This window comes from Oryctolagus cuniculus, chromosome 1, assembly GCF_964237555.1.
Source record: "Oryctolagus cuniculus chromosome 1, mOryCun1.1, whole genome shotgun sequence".
NCBI classification, from domain to species: Eukaryota; Metazoa; Chordata; class Mammalia; order Lagomorpha; family Leporidae; genus Oryctolagus; species Oryctolagus cuniculus.
The window spans coordinates 49,789,219-49,810,334 of NC_091432.1; the positions used below are offsets into that span (position 1 = coordinate 49,789,219).

Below are 21,116 nucleotides of genomic sequence, written 5' to 3' on the forward strand. Positions count from 1 at the left end.
CCAATTCAGCTCTGTACTAATGGCCCGGGAAAGCACTTGGGCCCCTGCATCTACGTATGAGACCCAGAAGAAGTTCCTGGCTACTGACTTCAGATGGGCTCAGCACTGGCCATTGTGGCCATCTGGGGAGTGAACCAGGGGATGGAAGACCTCTCTCTATGTCTCTGCCTCTTTCTGTCTATAATTCTGCCTCTCAAATAAATAAATAAATCTTAAAAAATAGAAAAAAATTAATAGCCTCATACTAACAATAAATGTAAAATAGGTGGGGGTTTTACCAGCTAAGCCACAGCACAGGCTCTCTTGGTTCACTTTTAACTCTTTGCCTCACCATGTTCCCTCCTTCAAACCCTTTTCTTATCAGATATTCTCAAATAATTTGTCCCCATTGCAATATGACCTGCGAGAGACAATATGTTTTGACCTCTGGATTCTGAGTTGATAGTTCAAGTGTGTAACTTTACAGCTGTGTATCCATAGATATTTCTCTCTGCAATGGAACTTTGTGTATCTCACTCCTGAGATTTTGGCCTTAGTCTTTGGTTCTTCCTCTCTCACGCTGGCTCATGTTCTTTTTCCATTTCAACCTGCTTGTCTTTGTCCTTTTTTGTCCCAGAGAAAGAATGTGAAGTTTTAATTTCCATTCTCTCCAGAGGGAATTCTCTCCCTTCTTTTTCATAGTGTTGGATATTCAGGTTCTAATTCCTTTTTTACTGCTTTTGGGCTTTGGAATCTTGAGTAAGTTATTGGACTTCTTTGAGTATTAATTTCTTATCTTCAAATATCTTTTGTCCTGTAACCTTGCAAGTTTGTACTGAGTTTATTGTAGTAGTGTATGTGAATACACTTTAGAAGCTAGAAAACACCAGAGAAATGCAGATGTTAATATTACAACATATGTGTGCAAAAAATTCAGATCTCTTCTTAAAATGTTTTTTCTTATTTTTCTTTTCCTTCTTTGTTTCTTTGTTTGTTTGTTTCTTTCTTTCTTTCTTTTTTTTTTTTTTTTTGACAGGCAGAGTTAGTGAGAGAGAGAGACAGAGAGAAGGGTCTTCCCTCCGTTGGTTCACCCCACAAATGGCCACTATGGCCGGCACACTGCGCTGATCTGAAGCCAGGAGCCAGGTGCTTCCTCCTGGTCTCCCCTGTGGGTGCAGGGTCCAAACACTTGGGCCATCCTCTACTGCCTTCCTGGGCCACAGCAGAGAGCTGGACTGGAAGAGGAGCAACTGGGACAGAATTCGGTGCCCTGACCGGGACTAGAACCTGGAGTGCCGGCGCCGCTGGCGGAGGATTAGCCTAGTGAGCTGGCCAAAATGTTTTTTCTTAACTTTGCTGACCCTTAAAATATCTTTATGTCTTTCTTCCTTTTACTGTCAAAATCTCTTGAAAGAGTAATCTTTATTTTCTCTATTCATCTCCTTACTCCTCAATCTATTGGAATCTTGCTTCCGTTTGATTTTTGAAACCTTTATTGAATATAGTGCCTTCAAGATGACTAGAAATTGCTTAATTCCATAATTAATGTCTTTTCCTCAGCCTTTGTTCTTCTCAATGTTTGTGGCAGTTGAAGTATACCATGCTCAGCACAGTACTTAACACGCAGAAGGTATGAACAAGTTTTTAGTGAATGTTTCTTTTTAGCTTTTTTTTTTTTTTGATGAATTCAAAATTTTTCCTTCCCTGGAGGTCTGATTTGTTCTAATGCCATTTAACTCTACATGAATGGATTGCACATCTACTTTTTCAGCTCTGTTCTGAGCTTTATTTCTGCCTATTTAAGTACATTTGTACCTATTTCCTATTGTCATTTCAATCTGGCTGAGTTCACGATCTCCTTCCACTGAATCAGTATCTTTTTTGTAGTGTTGAAGGTAATACCAGCATTGAGTCAACCAGACTTGAAACTTTAGAAATGTGTTGACTCCTCTTTGATGATGTATCAATGCAGTGCTCATTCAGTTCTCCATCAAATATTTATTTAGTTAGTGTTCATTACATGTAAAGCACTATCTTATGTGCTGGGAATATATTCCAATGTATTACAAAGCAGACAAACATAACTGCTCACAATGATCTTATTTTCAAGTCGTTTGTGTTCATTCATCTATTTATTCAATAAATATCTATTGAGAGTGATGGGGACACAGTGTCACATAGGGTCGTCAGAGAAGACTTCTCTGATATGGAAACATTTGATCAAAAACTGGAAAGAAGTGAGAGAAAACTGCAGATTACCGGGGGAAGAGCTTTCAGGCAAAGGGAAAATAGTGTAGCAAGTCCTTGAAGTGGGAGATGATTGGCTTTTCAAGGAAAAGTTAGTACCAATAATGTGAATAATTAAGTGAGTAAAAGGGAAGCTGGGGATAATCTTTTTTTTTTTTTTTTTTTTTTTTGACAGGCAGAGTGGACAGTGAGAGAGAGACAGAGAGAAAGGTCTTCCTTTTGCTGGTGCGCTGCCGCTGGTGCACCGCGCTGATCCGATGGCAGGAGCCAGGGGCCATCCTCCACTGCACTCCCTGGCCACAGCAGAGAGCTGGCCTGGAAGAGGGGCAACCGGGACAGAATCCGGCACCCCGACCAGGACTAGAACCTGGTGTGCCGGCCCCGCAAGGCGGAGGATTAGCCTAGTGAGCTGCGGTGCCGGCCAGCTGGGGATAATCTTAAAGAGGCCAAATCAAGTAGTGTCCTCAAGACCAAGATGAAGATTCTGGCTTTTATTCTTTTTTTTTTTTTTTAAGATTTATTTATTTATTTGAAAGAGTTACACAGAGGAGAGGCAGAGAGAGAGAGAGAGAGAGAGAGAGAGAGAGAGAGAGAAAGAGAGAAAGAGAAAGAGAGAGAGAGAGGTCCTCCACTCGATGGTTCACTCCCCAGTTGGCCACAACTGTCGGAGATACGCCGATCTGAAGCCAGGAGCCAGGAGCTTCCTCTGGGTCTCCCACATGGGCACAGGGTCCCAAGGACTTGGGCCGTCTTCTACTGCTTTCCCAGGCCATAGCAGAGAGCTGGATTGGAAGTGGAGCAGCTGGGTCTTGAACTGGCACTCATATGGGATGCTGGCGCCTCAGACCAGGACATTAAGCTGCCTCATCACAGAGCCAGCCCTTGGCTTTTATTCTAAGTGAGATGAGAAGAGAAGCCATTGGAGAGTTGGAGAGAGAAGCAAAATCATATATTTTACATTTTTAGGAGAATCACTATGTATAAGAAGAAAAGACTCTAGAAAACTATATGTGAATGTGACATCAGCTAGGAGGCTAATACAAAGTGTTAAATGATGGCCGGCGCCGTGGCTCAATAGGCTAATCCTCCACTTTGCGGCGCCGGCACACCGGGTTCTAGTCCCGGTTGGGGCGCCGGATTCTATCCCGGTTGCCCCTCTTCCAGGCCAGCTCTCTGCTATGGCCAGGGAGTGCAGTGGAGGATGGCCCAGGTGCTTGGGCCCTGCACCCCATGGGAGACCAGGAAAAGCACCTGGATCCTGGCTCCTGCCATCGGATCAGCGCGGTGCGCCGGCTGCAGCGGCGGCCATTGGAGGGTGAACCAACGGCAAAGGAAGACCTTTCTCTCTGTCTCTCTCTCACTGTCCACTCTGCCTGTCAAAAAAAAAAAAAAAAAAAAAAAAAGTGTTAAATGAGAAATGATGATTGCTTGAACTGAATGGTAGTAGCAGAAAACAGTATATATTATGAATATATAAATTAAAAAAAATTTTTGTGGGGTTAGGTATAGCCTCCTCTGGTATCATGTCTTGGTGAGTTACCAAAATCTTTCCTGCTATGTGCATTTTCCTTAGATGGTTATGCCCTGTGTGAGGAAACCTGTTTTACTTAGAGAGCAGAGTGCTGACTGAATTGATCCATCAGCTGAGCACCTTAGTACAGTGAATAAACTGTACAAAGGTATATAGCCAGCATGGATAGAAGAGAAAGGAATGAGAAGTGACTCTTAACAATTTTTAAAATTCCTTTTATTGTCATCCAGTTCCTTTTCTACATATATTTAATCTCCCCACATAGATTTTAAAGCCACCAAGGACCAGAATTATGTCTTATTTTTTGTTTCACTAGTGCCTGACAGGGTGTCCTATCTGTAGTCTGATGTTTTTTTTTTTTGTAAATAAATCTTTTTTTTTTTTTTTTTTTTTTTTTTTTTGACAGGCAGAGTGGACAGTGAGAGAGAGAGACAGAGAGAGAAAGGTCTTCCTTTGCCGTTGGTTCACCCTCCAATGGCCGCCGCTGCAGCCGGCGCACTGCGCTGATCCGATTGCAGGAGCCAGGATCCAGGTGCTTTTCCTGGTCTCCCATGGGGTGCAGGGCCCAAGCACCTGGGCCATCCTCCACTGCACTCCCTGGCCACAGCAGAGAGCTGGCCTGGAAGAGGGGCAGCCGGGACAGAATCCGGCGCCCCAACCGGGACTAGAACCCGGTGTGCCGGCGCCGCAAGGTGGAGGATTAGCCTATTGAGCCACGGCGCCGGCTCAGTCTGATGTTTTTTGATAATAAAAATCATGAAACTATTTTATGTCAATCATTTACCCAGATTATTAAAGTTCGTGAGGTCTAAAATAGGTCTGTGTGTCAATAGAACTAATTGTAACAGCTTATGTCCACACGAACTGCCAAATGTAAAAGCCATTAATGTGACGTATTAAAAGTGGATGTATTTTCCTTGTATCATATAGCTCTTAGTTGTCATCTGAGATGCTAATTATTTCAGTGTACCAGAGTTTGTTTAATGACTGATACCAATCATAAGGAAAGTGATAAAAGACTTTTTTTCATATGTCCAATTTTAATAACCCAACGATAACTTGAAATGACAGTGTGGTGGATGAGTCAAGTCCAGGGACTGCTGCCAGCTGCTGTGTAGCAGCAGCATGGAAGTAGTTTAGTCAGTTTCACTGGAAGTTTGAATCTACTGTATTAGAGGCATGTGCAGAAGCTGTGTTAATTGCTAGCTTGTTTTCCATATGGTTCTGTGTTAATGAAGCATATTTGATACAGATGGTTGGAAAGTAAGTCGGGCAATGTCTAAACTGACTCTAACTCCTATTCCAGTGCTTAGTAGTGCCTTTGAAAACTTTCTTCAATCACAGCTTTTTTAAAAAAAAAAAAAAAGTTGAAATGTGGCTGAAGATAGCTTAAAATTGTTATTTTTTCTTTAAACTTGATCTTTGAAAAGAATAAGAATGGTCATATTGTCCTTGATTCCAAATCAAAACTACACTTCAGCTTGGTTTCTTTTGTATTAGTAGGTTCTCTCTATCATTGTGTTGTCTCATTATGAACACATTTAGTTTAGGTAACTGTCAATTAAGAAGGGTCACACACAGTACCTGGAATTTCTTTACCAATTTTTTTTGTTTGTTTTTAAAAGATTTATCTATTTGTTTGAAAGTCGGAGTTACATAAAGGAAGAAGGAGAGGCACAGAGAAACAGAGAGAGAGAGAGAGGTTTTCTATCCACTGGTTCACTCCCCAATTGGCCACAAAGGATGGAGCTGAGCTGATCCAAAGCGAGGAGCCAGGAGCTTCCTCCAGGTCTCCCACGTGGGTGCAGGGGCCAAAGCACATGGGCCATCTTGTACTGCTTTCCCAGGCCATAGCAGAGAGCTGGACCAGAAGTGGAGCAGCCAGGACTTGAACCAGTGCCCATATGGGATGCCAGCACTGCAGGCAGCAGCTTTACTCTCTATACCACAGCACTGGTCCCATTACCAAATGTTGAAGTTAGCTGTATGTGGAATAGAAAAATTTGGATTATTAAAAACTGTCTCTTGTTTGTGTGTTTTCTGTAGCTTATGCAATGAAAGAAGACATTCTAAATGCCGATGCTAGCCAGAAATTAATTCAAGAATAAATGGTACAAAAACACTGCGTAGATCTTCTCGTTCCATTTTTTCCTTCTTTGAGACTGGAATATCAATAGTTAAAGTGTTTTTCTTAAAACTATAGAGAGAGGTCAGGTATGTTATCTTGCTTAACAGTGATGTGCTCATTTCCTCTGAATATTTTATTTTGGTGTACTTATAACTATACAAGAACAATTGTCTTCATATTTGCTCAAGAATATGGATAATGTCCCTGTTAAGCTTGAGGTTGAATTCTGCAGAGCCAAATGGGAGATATGGTTCAATGGTTTGTATCAATTTTACTTTTTTTTTTCTCACATTGTCACTAAAATATTCTCTTTGTTATCTGAATAAGACATCTGCTGACTAGCTTGGCCCTTTTTACCTGATTGTGTGAAAAGTCTTGGTTAAATCTGTTAGGCCTTGGAGACCCAGGAGTCTGCTAAGTGCTACTGAGCTTGAAAGACATCATGTCCTTGGGTTGTTTTGTCTCTTCCACTCATGAACACCATTGATAGATAACTCTGATGTAAGTATGGGATAAACTGAACAATTCTGTATTCTAAGCATTGATTGGCTCAGAGGATTAACTCTTAATAAGCAATGGGCTTTTCAAATATTCTAGAGAGATTTAAAAATGCAATATCAAAATGGAATTAATTTTTCACCCAATTTAGTTATCTAATACAGGAATTCAAACACCAGAAAGAAATAATTGAAAAAAAAAAACAAAACAACCTAGTGTGTGAGAAGTCCTCTAGAATCACAATCCTGACTTTCATTCACCTTCTTTTCCCAGTTGTCTGTCTCTAGGGGAGGTTAACATTAGACCAGACAGTGTTCTGCCCAGATGTACTTGAATGTGTTTGGGGAATTGGATTGAACATGCCCCTTTGCCACAAAAACTAGTCATCTTTGAATGTCAGTTTCAATGTTGAAATTTTATGAGAATGGAAAGGAATACACATTTTAACTTATTTTAGACTTCCTTTTGGAAAATGTAGTCTGCTGCTGTTGTTTCAAGTTGGAAGGGTTTACAAAATTTTCTTTAAATACTCATGGAAAGCAAACACAATCCAGAATTAGACAAGAAAAAAGTGTACCTTTCTTTGAAAAAAATCTTAATAATTGTAACACATAGTCTCAGTCATTTTTTTGACCTTTCCCTCAATTAATATTCACTCTGGAGAGAGTTTTCTTTATTCTTTTATCTTGTCTTGTTTGTTTTATTTCAAGCATGGTTTAACTTTTCACTGGAGCAAGAGTTTAAAAAGGTCAGAGTAAGAAGAGAAAACTACTTTGATGACAACTGTCAATTAGTTGTACATTATTCAAGATAGAATATGTTTTCCAATTAATGTTTAAAAACAGAATTGTAGAATCAGTTTTGAGTTTGATTCACCTTAAGAAATCTCAGACAAATTTTGAAGATCCATTTTGTCACTTTCCCCCTTTTATTTATTGTAGGAATATTTCTTAAACTCAAAGAGAATTGTTCTTTGGAATAATCTCTGATTTTGAACTCTGAGGTAAACAGAGATACAGGCAACCTTATACTGAGTTAGGCAGGTGGAGATCAACTATTGTCATGGTGATGATGGTAAATATGGGAGTAGCTCTGGAAATGAGGTCTAAAAATACCAGGTTGTCCCAAACAACAGTTTAAGGACAAGAAAAATCCAACTATAGCTTTTTTTTATCATTATTATCTAGACGTCAGGCACTTGGGAAGGTTTTTTTCTCTTGATTTTTAGAGAAACAATGCTCTTATTTTAGAGATAAAACAAGATATATAGTTAATCTCCAAATTTTTCAGGTTTTGTTTTTAAAACTTCTATGATTTTCATGTCTAATTCTTGAACTCTATCTCTTTTAGTCACAATTTTGGTTTCAGAGAAATAACAGAGCTAAGCCTTTCATTTAATTGTAATAAAATATTGCCCTAAAGAAGAAAGGAATATGTATTTTTCACTAGTTTATATCGAAAGGCATATAACTGTAATAATATTTTAACTATAGTTTGTATAGACCATACTCATTTAAACTCTATGCAAATCTTTGTTACTTGAGGGCAAACAAGCTACAAAACCATAATGTGTGGTGTAGTGAGCACACACCATAAATTTGATAATCATACTTGTGAATTCATCATATTTTATATAGGAGATCTCCGTGGTATTATGAATAGTAATGTGCAAATGAAGTGAAAAAAATGTTGCCACACTCTTGAATGTTTAGTGATTTTAATACTACTGTATTATTTCATTCTGTGGCAAGTTGCATTGATTGGTAAGTGGAGATATTAAAATAGCAGACATTTTACATGGCTTTAATGCATGGAGTTTCTATAATTCCCAATGAATCTGGGATGTTAATATAAATATTCCTTTTGTGGGGCAGCAGGAAACATGCTGCCCAGACTCCATGTTATGCAGCTAGGCCTGCCTCTACTGTTTAGAGAAATAAGAGTGGGAGGCTGTCTTAAGTGAAAGTGAAAAAAAGGCATTTGTTTAGCTGCATGGCAACACAAATATTTCACTTAGTGAGGACTGACAATGCATCTCATTATGTGAGCGGGTGCCAGCTTGTAAAAAATTTCTGTTTAACTTTCCGTATTAGTTGAAAGTGCCTGTGCTTAACTGTTTGAAGCCTGGCATCCAAGTCCTCTTCCTCCCCCTATTTTCTTCACGCCTCCCACTTTTTGTCTACCACATTTTTCCCTTTTAATTCCACAGTAATAGGTGAGAGAGCCAAGGATATCTGGTCCATTGAATACTATTAGGAATATGTGGGGAAGTCTGCCAAATTGAAGTCTGCCTCAGGCTAGACATTTGTCACTTCTTCCCACTTCTCTTTTTTCCTGATACACTTTTCTTAAGGCTAATTGTTATACTCCTATTCTGCCTTGACAGTAGAAACATTCAGTGGTGTTTAAGTTGACAGTTACCTTGTAGTGCTGTAATTGCCTGTGTAGTTGGTTCCATGTTCTCAAAATAAAAAGTATTGATTTTAAATTCTCCAATATCTCACAATGCATTTGGATCCTATGCTACACTTGAGTCTTTTTTAAAATTTTAAAAAGGTGTTTTTATTTATATAAAGAGAACAGATTTCATGTATTTCAAAGACATGATTCTAGGAACTTAAGGATATTTCCCTTCCTCCCTTCCTCTTTGTTCCTCCCCCCCCCCTTTTTTAAATTTTGCAATAGCATACCTTCAATTTACTTTATAATCACGGGCTTTTTAAAATCTCTTTTAAAAATATCTTTAAAGATCTATTTTTTTTTATTTGAGAGGCAGAGTTACATACAGAGAGAGGGAGAGATGGAGAGAGATTTTCCATCCACTGGTTCACTCCCCAAATGGCCACAATGGCCAGAGCCAGGAGCTTCTTCAGGGTCTCCCACATGGATGCAAAGCACCTGGGCCATCTTTCACTGCCTTTCCAGGCCATTATCAGGGAGCTGGACTGGAAATGGGACTTGAACTGATGCCCATATGGGATGCCAGTACTGCAGGTGGGGCTTAACCTATTATGGTATTGCCACAGCACCAGACCCAATCACAGGCTTAATACTCCACTAAATATAGTATTCAACAAGTAAAAAGTTAAGATCACTGTTCCAGAGGAATATCACTGTTCCAGAGGAATATAGCCAAGGGCTATAAATAATAATCAAATCTAAATATTTCAGTTTCACTCATACATTCAGGGTTTGTTTTTTGGTACACTGTACATTAGCTACCAAAAATCAGAGAAAACATGATATTTGTCTTTTTGGATCTGACTTATTTCACTAGCATAATGGTCTCCATTTTCATCTATTTTATTGCAAAAGACAGGATTTCATTCTTTTCTATGGCTGAGTAGTATTTCTTCGTGTGTGTGTGTGTGTGTGTGTGTGTGTATCACATTTTCTTTATCCAGTCATCAGTTGATAGGCATCTGAGATGATTCTTTATCTTAGCTATTGTGAAATGAGTTGCTGTAAACATGGGGGTACAGATAACTCTTCTATATGCTGATGTCATTTCCTCTGGGTTTATTCCAGGAGTTGGATGGCTGTGTCATTTAGTAGATCAACTTTCAGATTTCTGAGGAATCTCCATACTGTCTTCCATAATGATTTTACTTGTTTACATTCCCACAACAGTGTAATGGAGTACCTTTGTCTCCACACCCTCACTAGCATTTGTTATTTTTTGATTTTTGGGCGATAGCCATTCTAACTGGGGTGAGGTGAAACCTCATTGTGGTTTTTCATTTGGATTTCTCCGATAACCAATGATCCTGAGCATTTTTTCCTGTGTCTGTGGGTCATCTCTATTTTATACTTTGAAAAAGGCCGGTTGTGTCTTTTGCTCATTTCTTAACTGGGTTGTTTGTTTTGTTGTTATTGACTTTCTTGAGCTCCTTATGTATTCTGCATATTAATCTTTTATGAGATACATAGTTTGCAAATATTTTCTCTTATTCTTATATTTGATTCTTGCAGTGTTAGAAAGCAGAAGAAAATGAACTAATGATAAATACATCACTAGTTTAAAATTATTTCTTTTATTAATTTTTATCTGAAGAAGGTAGAGGAGTGCTTTCTTCTTCATGAATGTTTGAGAGCAAGTTTTCTGTTCTCATTGGTATGATTGCTACCTTCTATGTATCAATTTCGTAGTGTTACCAGGATATGGTAGTGCAAAGGAAAGGCAAAATGCATTTCTGATGTCTATGACTATAATGTAACAAATGGAAGACTCTCAGCACTCATAAGCATGTAATAATGTGCAAAGACCACCTGTATTAGTTATCCAGGAAATGCACGTTTTGGGTAATTTTCTCATACTTTTTAAGTTGTGATATCAGGAGTGTTATAGTTTATTTAAATTAACTTTCAAGATGTTTTACCTAGTGAGAGTGCTGGTTAAAGAATCAACAAAGAACCAGTGCTGTGGCTCACTTGGTTAATCTTCCATCTGTGGCTCCAGCATCCCATATGGGCGCCGGTTCTAGTCCCGGTTGCTCCTCTTCTGGTCCAGCTCTCTGCTGTGGCCTGGGAAGGCAGTGGAGGGTGGCCCAAGTGCTTGGGCCTCTGCACCTGCATGGGAGACCAGGAGGAAGCACCTGGCTCCTGGCTTTGGATTGGCACAGCTCCGGCTGTAGTGGCCATTTGGGGGGTGAACCAATGGAAGGAAGACCTTTCTCTCTGTCTCTCTGTCTCTCTCTCACTATTTAATGCTATCTCTCAAATAAAAAAAAAAAGAATCAACAAAGAAAAATAATTTATAATGACCAGAAAACTTTGAAATTATACACCAAAACAGTTAAAAGTGGAAGTCACTTTGCATGAAGAAATTGAATACAATTTCAATTTGTTGGCAGTTTATTCATTTATTTATTTAATGGGTATATTTTTACATGTTAGTGGTATATGTTTGAATTTTAAAAGTAGAAATATTTAACCTTTTAAAAAACTTTGATATGAAAGGCAGAGAGCGAGAGCAAGAGAGAGACAATTGTCTACTGCTTCTCTTACCCAATGCCTGCAACAGCCAGGGCTGTGCTAGGCTGAGGCCAGGAGCCAGGAACTCAATCTGGTTCTCCCATGTCAGTGTCAGGGTCCAAGTATTTGACTCATCGCTGCTTCTGAGGGGACACACCATCAGGAAGCTGCAATTCAAAGTGGGAATGGAACTTGAACCCAAGCATCCAGTCTCATCTTAAACACTATGGCAAATGCCTGCCCTAGGACATTTAACTTTTTAAATATATGAGAATTAGAAACCTGTTTTTAAATAGATTTCATTTTTCAAATTAAGTTGCTAGAAGTTTGTAGTAAACTCTTTCCCTTCTCTTACTTTCCTCTACTACATTCTGGTTCTTACCCTATTACATGTCTCTCTGTTTTTAGTGTAGATGTAAGTTCTATTGGAGAAGAGAATTCCTGTGGCAGCATCTGTAAGGCAGAAGCCTAAACTGGCTGGTGACTATTGGGATTGGGGGAATGTTTGAGGGTAGGGCTTTGTGATTGCCTGTCAAGGAACTTCCTGACCTTTTTACTTCTGCTACCTCAATAGAAATTGTGGATTTTTGCTGAATTAGTCACATTCTAACCCTGGGTCTGAGCCTTTCAGCTGGAAGACACAATATGCCATCCACTGATAGGATTGGCCAGGAGTGCAGATGACTTGGAGGCAATTCAGTTATAGTCTGGACAGAACCCAAAGTAAATATTTTACCATTATCTTTCTTGCTCATTAGATAGTCATGGTTAGCCTCAAAGTGCCAACATGTGGATTTTTTTAAAATCACAATTGGACTTCTCAGTTTTTTATGTTATTGCTTAGTTCCTTCTGAGCAAAAGCAGCTCATTTCCTCTCTTCAAGCAAAACAATACTTTGACTTTCCTAGGTAGTCTGGCTTTACAGTAGGTGAATTGGTCTGTTATGAAGGTAAATCACATTTACATAGGGGATTCTGTCTCTTCATTCTGTGGCTCAGAGTGTGAAGTAAAAGATATTTTTTTCTGTTGTATCTCTGTTTCCTTTTTTTTTTCCACCCTGCCTGTCTAATTACTAGCTCAGACCTAATGTGCTTGATAGTAGCCTTATGTGACACTATTGGAATGTTTTGTCATAGATGCCCTAGTTCCCAAAGTGGAAACAAAACACAAAAAACTCTCTGGTAAATTTTTGTTGGATGAGTAATTGAGTGAATGAGTGAAATTATAGGAAATGTTGACAAGAAAAGTGTGAATTTCTTGAAAGATACTATTGTGAATGATTTAGTGTTGTGGACTCTTAAAACCCAGATTCTGAGATTAATTGGTAACCTGCTTAAATGAGGAGTATTTAATTAAAAAAAAAAAAAACCTGGACAGATTTTTAGATTTTTCTAACTGGTACAAATTTGGCATCAGTTGTTTCCAAGAATTGTCAGGTAGCCTTTAGCTTTCCAAATCTGACATTTTGGGAGGCAGTGGCATCTTCTAAAATGTCATACCTGGAAACCTGTCTTGGGTTTAGAATAAATCTTTTTTTTTTTTTTTTTTTTTTTTTTGACAGGCAGAGTGGACAGTGAGAGAGAGAGACAGAGAGAAAGGTCTTCCTTTGCCATTGGTTCACCCTCCAATGGCCGCCGCGGCTGGTGCGCTGTGGCTGGCGCATTGCGCTGATCCGAAGCAAGGAGCCAGGTGCTTCTCCTGGTCTCCCATGCGGGTGCAGGACCCAAGGACTTGGGCCATCCTCCACTGCACTCCCTGGCCACAGCAGAGAGCTGGCCTGGAAGAGGGGCAACCGGGACAGAATCCGGTGCCCTAACCAGGACTAGAACCCGGTGTGCCGGTGCCGCAAGGCGGAGGATTAGCCTATTGAGCCGCAGCGCTGGCCTAGAATAAATCGTTTTTATAGTGCCAGAGAGACTGGAGACATCTTGGAATATTCTTTACCTATCTGTAGTTTTACATTTCCTTTTCTAAAAAATAATTCTGGAGGCATGATACTGACCAGTTGGAAAAGCTGCCATTTTACTCTGCAGGAAGCTCTGGACATACATTTCCATACTACATCAGGTTGGTTGTGAATTAGCAATCTGCATGTGGATCTAAATGTGAAGGTGGATTTTTCAGGCTGACCACAGTACACATGAGCTGGATTGTCTCCAGTCCTACATTTGACTACTGTGGTATGTAATGCCTCATGGGCTAAGCTCTGTGATCTTATTGAAAGTTAAGCTACTGATGTAAATATGTGTTCACATACTTTTGAAGTCACATATGCTAAACTTTGAGTATTTAAAAATCAAAGGACTCTCTAAAATCCCAAATCCCACCAGTGCTTCTCATGCCTTTACTCTTTTAACCCAGGAATTGATATATTCAGGAGGCATTTTTTTTTTGCTTTTAAATTCTTTTTGCTATTATTTTTCCCAATGCCATGCCATTTAGACAGCCAAATAATATTGATATTTGCTGATCATTTATTCTGCTTGTGTATGCAGTTCATGATATATTTGTGCACATAGTGTATATTTTATTTGCTGGCCACAAGGTAACAAAGGTCTTTATGGAAACCCAGTTATTTTTATGTTGAGGAATTATAGATTTTACTGGCCCAATTAAGTAGGTAATTTACATGTCTAGCCTTTCAAACATTAAAACATACTTCCAATCATATGTGAGCAGCTTATTTTATCTTTCATCACTCATTTGTTAACTATAAATAGTAAAAAGTGAGTATATGTATTGGGTATCTTTGGCATATAATGCCTGATACAGATATGAAAGAGTTCCATGCTTTATACAGTGAATATGAAGAATGCCAACACATTCTAGTATACATATATTATAGCTCTCAAATCCTTCTAGTTTTGGATAACTTAATATATTAAAATGTAGGATATTAAAAATAGCTTGTATGTATATATTTTTATCCAGAATTCTCCAGAAACTTTTGAACTGAATTATATGGAAGCAATTTGCATTTCTCTGATATATTTCTTGCCATTTCTTCTACTTGGAATACTCTGTCAACTATGTTTAATTGTAGGAATTCTACCCATTTTTCAATGTCTAGTTCCTTATAATCTTTTATGATCTCACTGCATCTGAATCTCCATTGCATTTTTAATCTATTACTATTTATTTAGTAGTTTTTGTTAACAGTCAAATTATTGAGTGAACTAATGGACAATTCCAAAAATCCCCACACTTCCAATCCTTTTTATAATTTACCAAGTTTATATTGCCTTACTTTTTTTTAATATTTATTTATTTTTAAGATTTATTTATTTATTTGAAAGTCAGAGTTAGACAGAGAGAGGAGAGGCGGAGAGAGAGAGAGAGGTCTTCCATCTGCTGGTTCACTCCCCAATTGGCCGCAACGGCCAGAGCTGCGCCAATCTGAAGTCAGGAGCCAGGAGTTTCTTTCGGGTCTCCCACGTGGGTGCAGGGGCTTGGGGATCCATGAGTAGAAATTTCTAGAGATGGTAGATGAAGATAGGCTTCTGTAAGTCTTGGCAAGTTCTAAGAATTTAAAGTTACCAGTTGTCAAAGGGGAGGATAAAAAGAGTATTTTGGAATAGCTGTGTTTGAAGTGATGGAATGGACGTGCAGTTATCAAAAGAAGAATCCAAGTTCTCACTTGCCTTAAGAACTAGTGGATTCATAGTTTGTGTTCTTCATTCGGAACTGTTAGAAACAATTCAAAGAAATATTTACTGTGCAACTGCTATCACAATTAAGAGTTTGAAATTTTTTTCCATGAAGTTAGCTCACTATAATAATTATTGGAAAATAGAAACAAACTGTTATAAATTATACTGTTTATTCTTTACCCTGTTCAGTACTTTTTGGTTTTCGTTTGGGGAACAGCCTTTCTTTTACTTTTGGTACATGTGGTTGAGGTGGAGCTGCCCTTATTCACCTAAGTCCAGGGAGTGGGCACTCTATAAACCTGGTCACAGAGATTGGTTCACAAATAAACATGTTATCTAAGCCAGACCAATGAGACTCAAACCTCAGGATTTTGTCGTAATTAATTAGAAAGAGGCACCATCTTCCTACTGAGGTTACTAACCTGGAGTTTCGGATAGTCATCTTGGCCTTAAAATAGGGAACCTGCCTGGGAGAGGTGACAACAGACCAACTTGTAATTAGGTTATTTTAGTACCAAGTCTAGGTGGTACTTAGAAGCCAAGACTTTTTAGATATGTGAACCAATAAATTTCATTTAAAAAAAAAAGATTTATTTATTTATTTGAAAAGCAGAGTGACAGAAGGGGGAAGAGAGAGGGAGAGAGAGAGAGAGAGAGAGAGAGCAAAAAAATTGATTTTCCATTCACTGATTCACTCCCTAAATAGCTACAATGGTCTGGGATGAGCTAGACTGAAGCCAGGAGCCTGGAACTCCATGTGGAGGCAGGAGTCCAAGCACTTGGGCCATCATTTGTTGCTTTTCCAGGCACATTAGCTGGGAGCCGAGTCAGAAGTAGAATAGTTAGAACTCAGCTGGCACTCCAAAGCTGCACCTTCACTCACTGTATCACAACACTGGCCCTGATAAATTATCTTTTTGATTGAAGTTATTTCTACATTAAAAAATTACTTAAGAAGCAAAAAGGTTTGCAATGAATATGAGAATTATGTAAGTTACCAGGCAGTTGATATGATGGATAAATATGTGACTTGAGAAATATTTTGATGTCCGTTGACCCATTTAATGCTTACAGTTTATTTATTATACTTTGCTTTCCATAAGTGTGCAGGAGTGTGAGTGACATAGCATGAAAGTAATTACTATTTCAGAGAATAAAATACAAATGAGATACATAGCTAGATAAAGTCCCGGTTTTAATTTTTGTTATTGTAAAAACAGAACAAGTTATGGATTTCCCCTCAGTTTAAAAGTATAGTTTTTCTTCTTCATAAATAAAAAAAGTTGATATTTGCTTATATTTTTAATATCCACTTGTATATTGCAGTTTGTTGTTTTTGTTAGATATACAACTTCAACAGGAATTGGAGAGAGTACTTTATCGGTCTACATGCTGAAGAGATATCCATTGCTTGTAACATTTTCATATGTTAATCCTATTCATGAGTATATAATTCTACTTAAGATCAACTTTAATGAATTTGCTTCAATTAGAGATATTCTCACTAGTTTAGGAAACAAATGGATGTTATGGTACAAATTTTGCTGTTTGCCAGGAATAAAAATCTGGATTTGGGAGAAAATTTATTATTCAAATATTGCTATATAAGTACTGCTTGATTTTGATAAATTACTCTTAAAGGGGGTAATATTTTCAACTTATATTTCTTTTTTTAATTTCTATTTAAGCTATGCACATTTCCTGTATTTCATATATACAGGTTTAGGAACATAGTGATACTTCCCACCCAATCCTCCCTCCTGCCCATACTCCCATTCTTCTTCCTCCTCCCTCTCCCATTCCCTCTATTAATTTTTACAAAGATCTACTTTTAGTTTACTTAATGATCATAAAGTTAACCCTACACTAAGTATAACAGTTCAACAAATAGTATGAAGAAAAAAAGAAACACTGTTCCCTAACAGAAGAGACAAGGGCTGTAAACAATCATCAAATCTCAAAATGTTCATTTCACTCCAATACATTACATTTTAAGTACTCTATTAGTTACCTTGGATCAGGGAAAACATATGATATCTGTCTTTTTGGGACTGGCTTATTTCACTAAATATAATGGTTTCCAGTTGCATTCATTTTGTTGCAAAAGACAGGATTTTATTTTTTTACAACTGAGTAGTACTCCATATCTATACCTATCTATATCTATTTCTATATATACTCCATATATATACATATATATAATTTTTTATCCAGTCAACAGTTGATGGACATCTGGGTTGATTCCATATCTTAGCTACTGTGAATTGTGCTGCAATGAATATGAGAGTACAGATAACTCTTTCATATGCTGATTTATTTTGGTTTGAGTAGATTCCCAGGAGTGGAATGGCTAGATTATATGATAGGTCTATATTCGATTTCTGAGGTAGCTCCATACTGTCTTTTTTTAATATTTATTTATTTATTTATTTATTTGAAAGATAGAGTTACAGAGAAGCAGAGAGAGAGAGAGAGAGAGGGAGAGAGAGAGAGAAGTCTTGCATCCGCTGGTTCACTCCCAAGATGACCATTGGAGCTACACCGAACCGAAGCCAGGACCAGGAGATAGGAGCCTCTTCTGGGCCTCCCACATGGGTGTAGGGATCCAAGGACTTGGGCCATCTTCTACTGCTTTCCCAGGCCATATCAAAGAACTGGATTGGAAGTAGAGCAGCCTGAATTTGAACTGGCACCCATACGGGATGCTGGCACTGCAGGCAGCGGTTTTACCTGCTATGCCACAGCGCCAGCCTCTCCATACTGTCTTACTGGCTATACCAGTTTACATTCCCACCAACAGTGGATTAGGGTACCTTTTCTCCCAGATTTATATTTCTTACATAACCTTTTAAGATATCTCCTTTTTAAAATTTTCACATTGTTTGAAATGTTTATGGAAAATCTAGGTTGATATTTGATCATCTCTCTTAAACATGTGCTGTACCATTTTGTACTAAGGTTTTATTGCTTAAAAAAGTTTCTCCCCTGATATTGATGTATATTCTGAATTAAATTTGCTCTTTTTATTTGGAAAACTTTCAATGCAATTTATTTTTTAAAGATTTGCTTACTTATCTGAAAGAGCTACAGAGAAAGGGGGGGGGGGGAGAAAGAGAGAGAGAGATCTTCCATCTGCTGGTTCACTTCCCAGATGGCTGCAATGGCCAAAGCAGGGCCATCACAAACCTAGGAGCTCCCATGTGGGTGACAGGGGACCAAGCACTTGGGCCATCTTCTGCTGCTTTCCCAGGCCACTAGCAGGGAGCTGGACTGGAAGCGGAGCAGGTGGAACCTGAGCTGATTTCCATATGGGATGTGGGTATCACAGGCAGTGGGTCCACCATCACCCCACAAAGCCTTCTCCAAGTGCAATGGTCTTAAGTTGGCAGTTTTCCCCCTAATCCTTGTAGATCAGATCTAGGACATTCTCATTAGGAAATAATCATGTTCAGAGTTTAGGGTCTAAGTGGTTTGTGAGAGTAAAGCCCTCTTAAAAGAACAATTTTAAGAGCAAGCCACAATTGAAGAGGCCTTTTAATCCCGGCCTTTTAAAACCCGGCACACAGGGTTCTAGTCCCAGTTGGGGCGCCGGATTCTGTCCCGGTTGCTCCTCTTCCAGTCCAGCTCTCTGCTGTGGCCCAGGAGTGCAGTGGAGGATGGCCCAAGTGCTTGGGCCCTGCACGCGCATGGGAGACCAGCAGGAAGCACCTGGCTCCTGCCTTCTGATTGGTGCAGCGCACTGGCCTTAGCAGCCATTTGGGGGATGAACAAACGGAAGGAAGACCCTTCTCTCTGTCTCTGTCTCTCTCTCTAACTCTGCCTGTCAAAAAAAAAAAAAAAAAAAAAAAAAAAAAAAAAAAAAAAAAAGAATAAAAGAATCTATGCAGACAGGCAGACAGCAGCACATTTAAAATGGTACATATACTTAGTTGTAGGCAAAGAATTCCTCAAAAGTTGATTTTGAAATTTTATTATCAGTGATTTTGCAGAATTTCTCCTTCACTTAAATGACCCCAAATTTGCAACCTAGAGCAAATATAATTTAAAATGGATAGAATTCCTAAGAATCTGCTCTAGTGGTCTCTCCTTTCCTCTTTTAACATTTCTGTTTGGTACTTTTCTTTTTAGTCATTCACTGTCTATTTATCTTTCTAATATACAGTCACATACACCTTTTTTTAAATTATATTTTGGTTTAAAAATTTTTATTGCATTTACATTAAAACAAGAAAGAGCCGGCGCCGTGGCTCAATAGGCTAATCCTCCACCTTGCGGCGCCGGCACACCGGGTTCTAGTCCCGGTTGGGGCGCCGGATTCTGTCCCGGTTGCCCCTCTTCCAGGCCAGCTCTCTGCTATGGCCAGGGAGTGCAGTGGAGGATGGCCCAGGTGCTTGGGCCCTGCACCCCATGGGAGACCAGGAAAAGCACCTGGCTCCTGGCTCCTGCCAGGATCAGCGCGGTGCGCCGGCTGCAGCGGCGGCCATTGGAGGGTGAACCAGCGGCAAAGGAAGACCTTTCTCTCTCTGTCTCTCTCTCTCACTGTCCACTCTGCCTGTCAAAAAAAAAAAAAAAAAAAAAAAAAAAAAAAAACAAGAAAGAAAAAAAGATAAAATCTCATGCCCAATTCCATAATTTATTACCTGTTTTCATTGTTAACTGCTTATTTCCAGTCCTTGCTCATACCAATATGAAGCTCTTGGCTCCTGGCTTTGGCCTCACTCAGCCCTGGCTATTGTAGTTATTTGGGAAGTAAATCAACAAGTGGAAGATCTCTTTCTCTGTTTCTCCCTCTCCCTCTGTAACTCTGCCTTTCAAATAAATAAATGAATCTTCAAAGAAAGTCTTAATGTAACAGTAATTGGGGTTTTGTAGTAAATACTTCCAAAGACAAAGATCTTGCCATGACCCATATTGACACTTGGGGAAGCCCTGGTGTGTCTTACTTTCTTTGAGTAAAAGTTGCCATTTGGGCCTTATTTTATTCTAATTTAAAATCCGCTTAAGAGTTCCAAAAATTTTTATATTTGAAATTTTATATTTTGATAAATTGTATACAATGTATATTATATATGCTTATATAGAGAATATTATAATATATGTACTACAGTGTTAAATAATAGAATCAAGCTAATTGACATACTTGTCATCTTAAATATTCATTGTTTATTCCTCTTGCCTAAATGTAACTTTGTACTTTTTGATTGGTATCTTTCCTTTTCTCACCTCCACTCTATTTCTCTGCTTCTATGAGTTCAATTGTTTTAGATTCCACATGTTTATAAAAGTGATAACAGGTGGTTTCAGTATTTCTGTACATTTGGGCCTTATTTTAGAGTCTTCCTCTTGGTCTTGAGATATGCCATCTGAAATTAGCCTGAAGTTGTGTTTTTTTTTTCTTTTTGTGAGGAAGGAGATTGTTCCTGTCTTTTTTTTTTTTTTTTTAAGGTCTATTTATTTATGTAAAAAGCAGAGTTGCAGAGATGAAGGGAGAAACAGAGAGAGAGAGAAAGAGGAGAGATTAATCTTCCATTCCTAGTTCATTCCTCAAATGATCACAACAGCCAGGGCTGGACCATGCCAAAACTAGAAGCCAGGAACTCCAACTGCATCTCCCTCATGTGTGACAGTGGTTGAGCCTTCCTTTGCTGCTTTCCCAGTTGCATTAACAGGGAGCTGGATCTGAAGCAGAGCAGCCAAGATTTGAATGGGCACTGGTATGGATGGCAACATCACAGGTGGTGCCTTAAGCTACTATGCCTCAAGGTAAGCCCGTATTCCTGTTAGGAATGGATCTTAACATTTTACTAATAACTGAAGTTTTCTGTAGCATTTTTCTTTTATCTGAATGGTGATGGTGGTGAGGATGGGGGAGAGAGAGAGCTAGAGATCTTCCACATGCCAAGATTCACTACCCAAAATCCCTCAACAGCCAGGGCTTGGTTAGGCCAAAATCAGGAGCCCGGAACTCAATCCAGGACTTCCATATGGGTTTCAGGGACCCCAGTACTTGAGCCATCGCTTGCAACCTCCCAGGTTGATCCTGGAATGATCATTAGCAGAAAGTTGGACTGGAAGCAGAGGCAGGACTGAAACTCAGGCACATGAGATG

At 38.9% G+C, this 21,116-nt stretch overlaps 1 protein-coding gene across 41 annotated transcripts in view; it reads left to right on the top strand.

Moving 5' to 3' along the window:
- The window catches only part of SOX6 (SRY-box transcription factor 6), a 647,773-nt gene that overhangs the window by 169,347 nt on the left and 457,310 nt on the right, over positions 1–21,116 (top strand). The window lies entirely within an intron of this gene.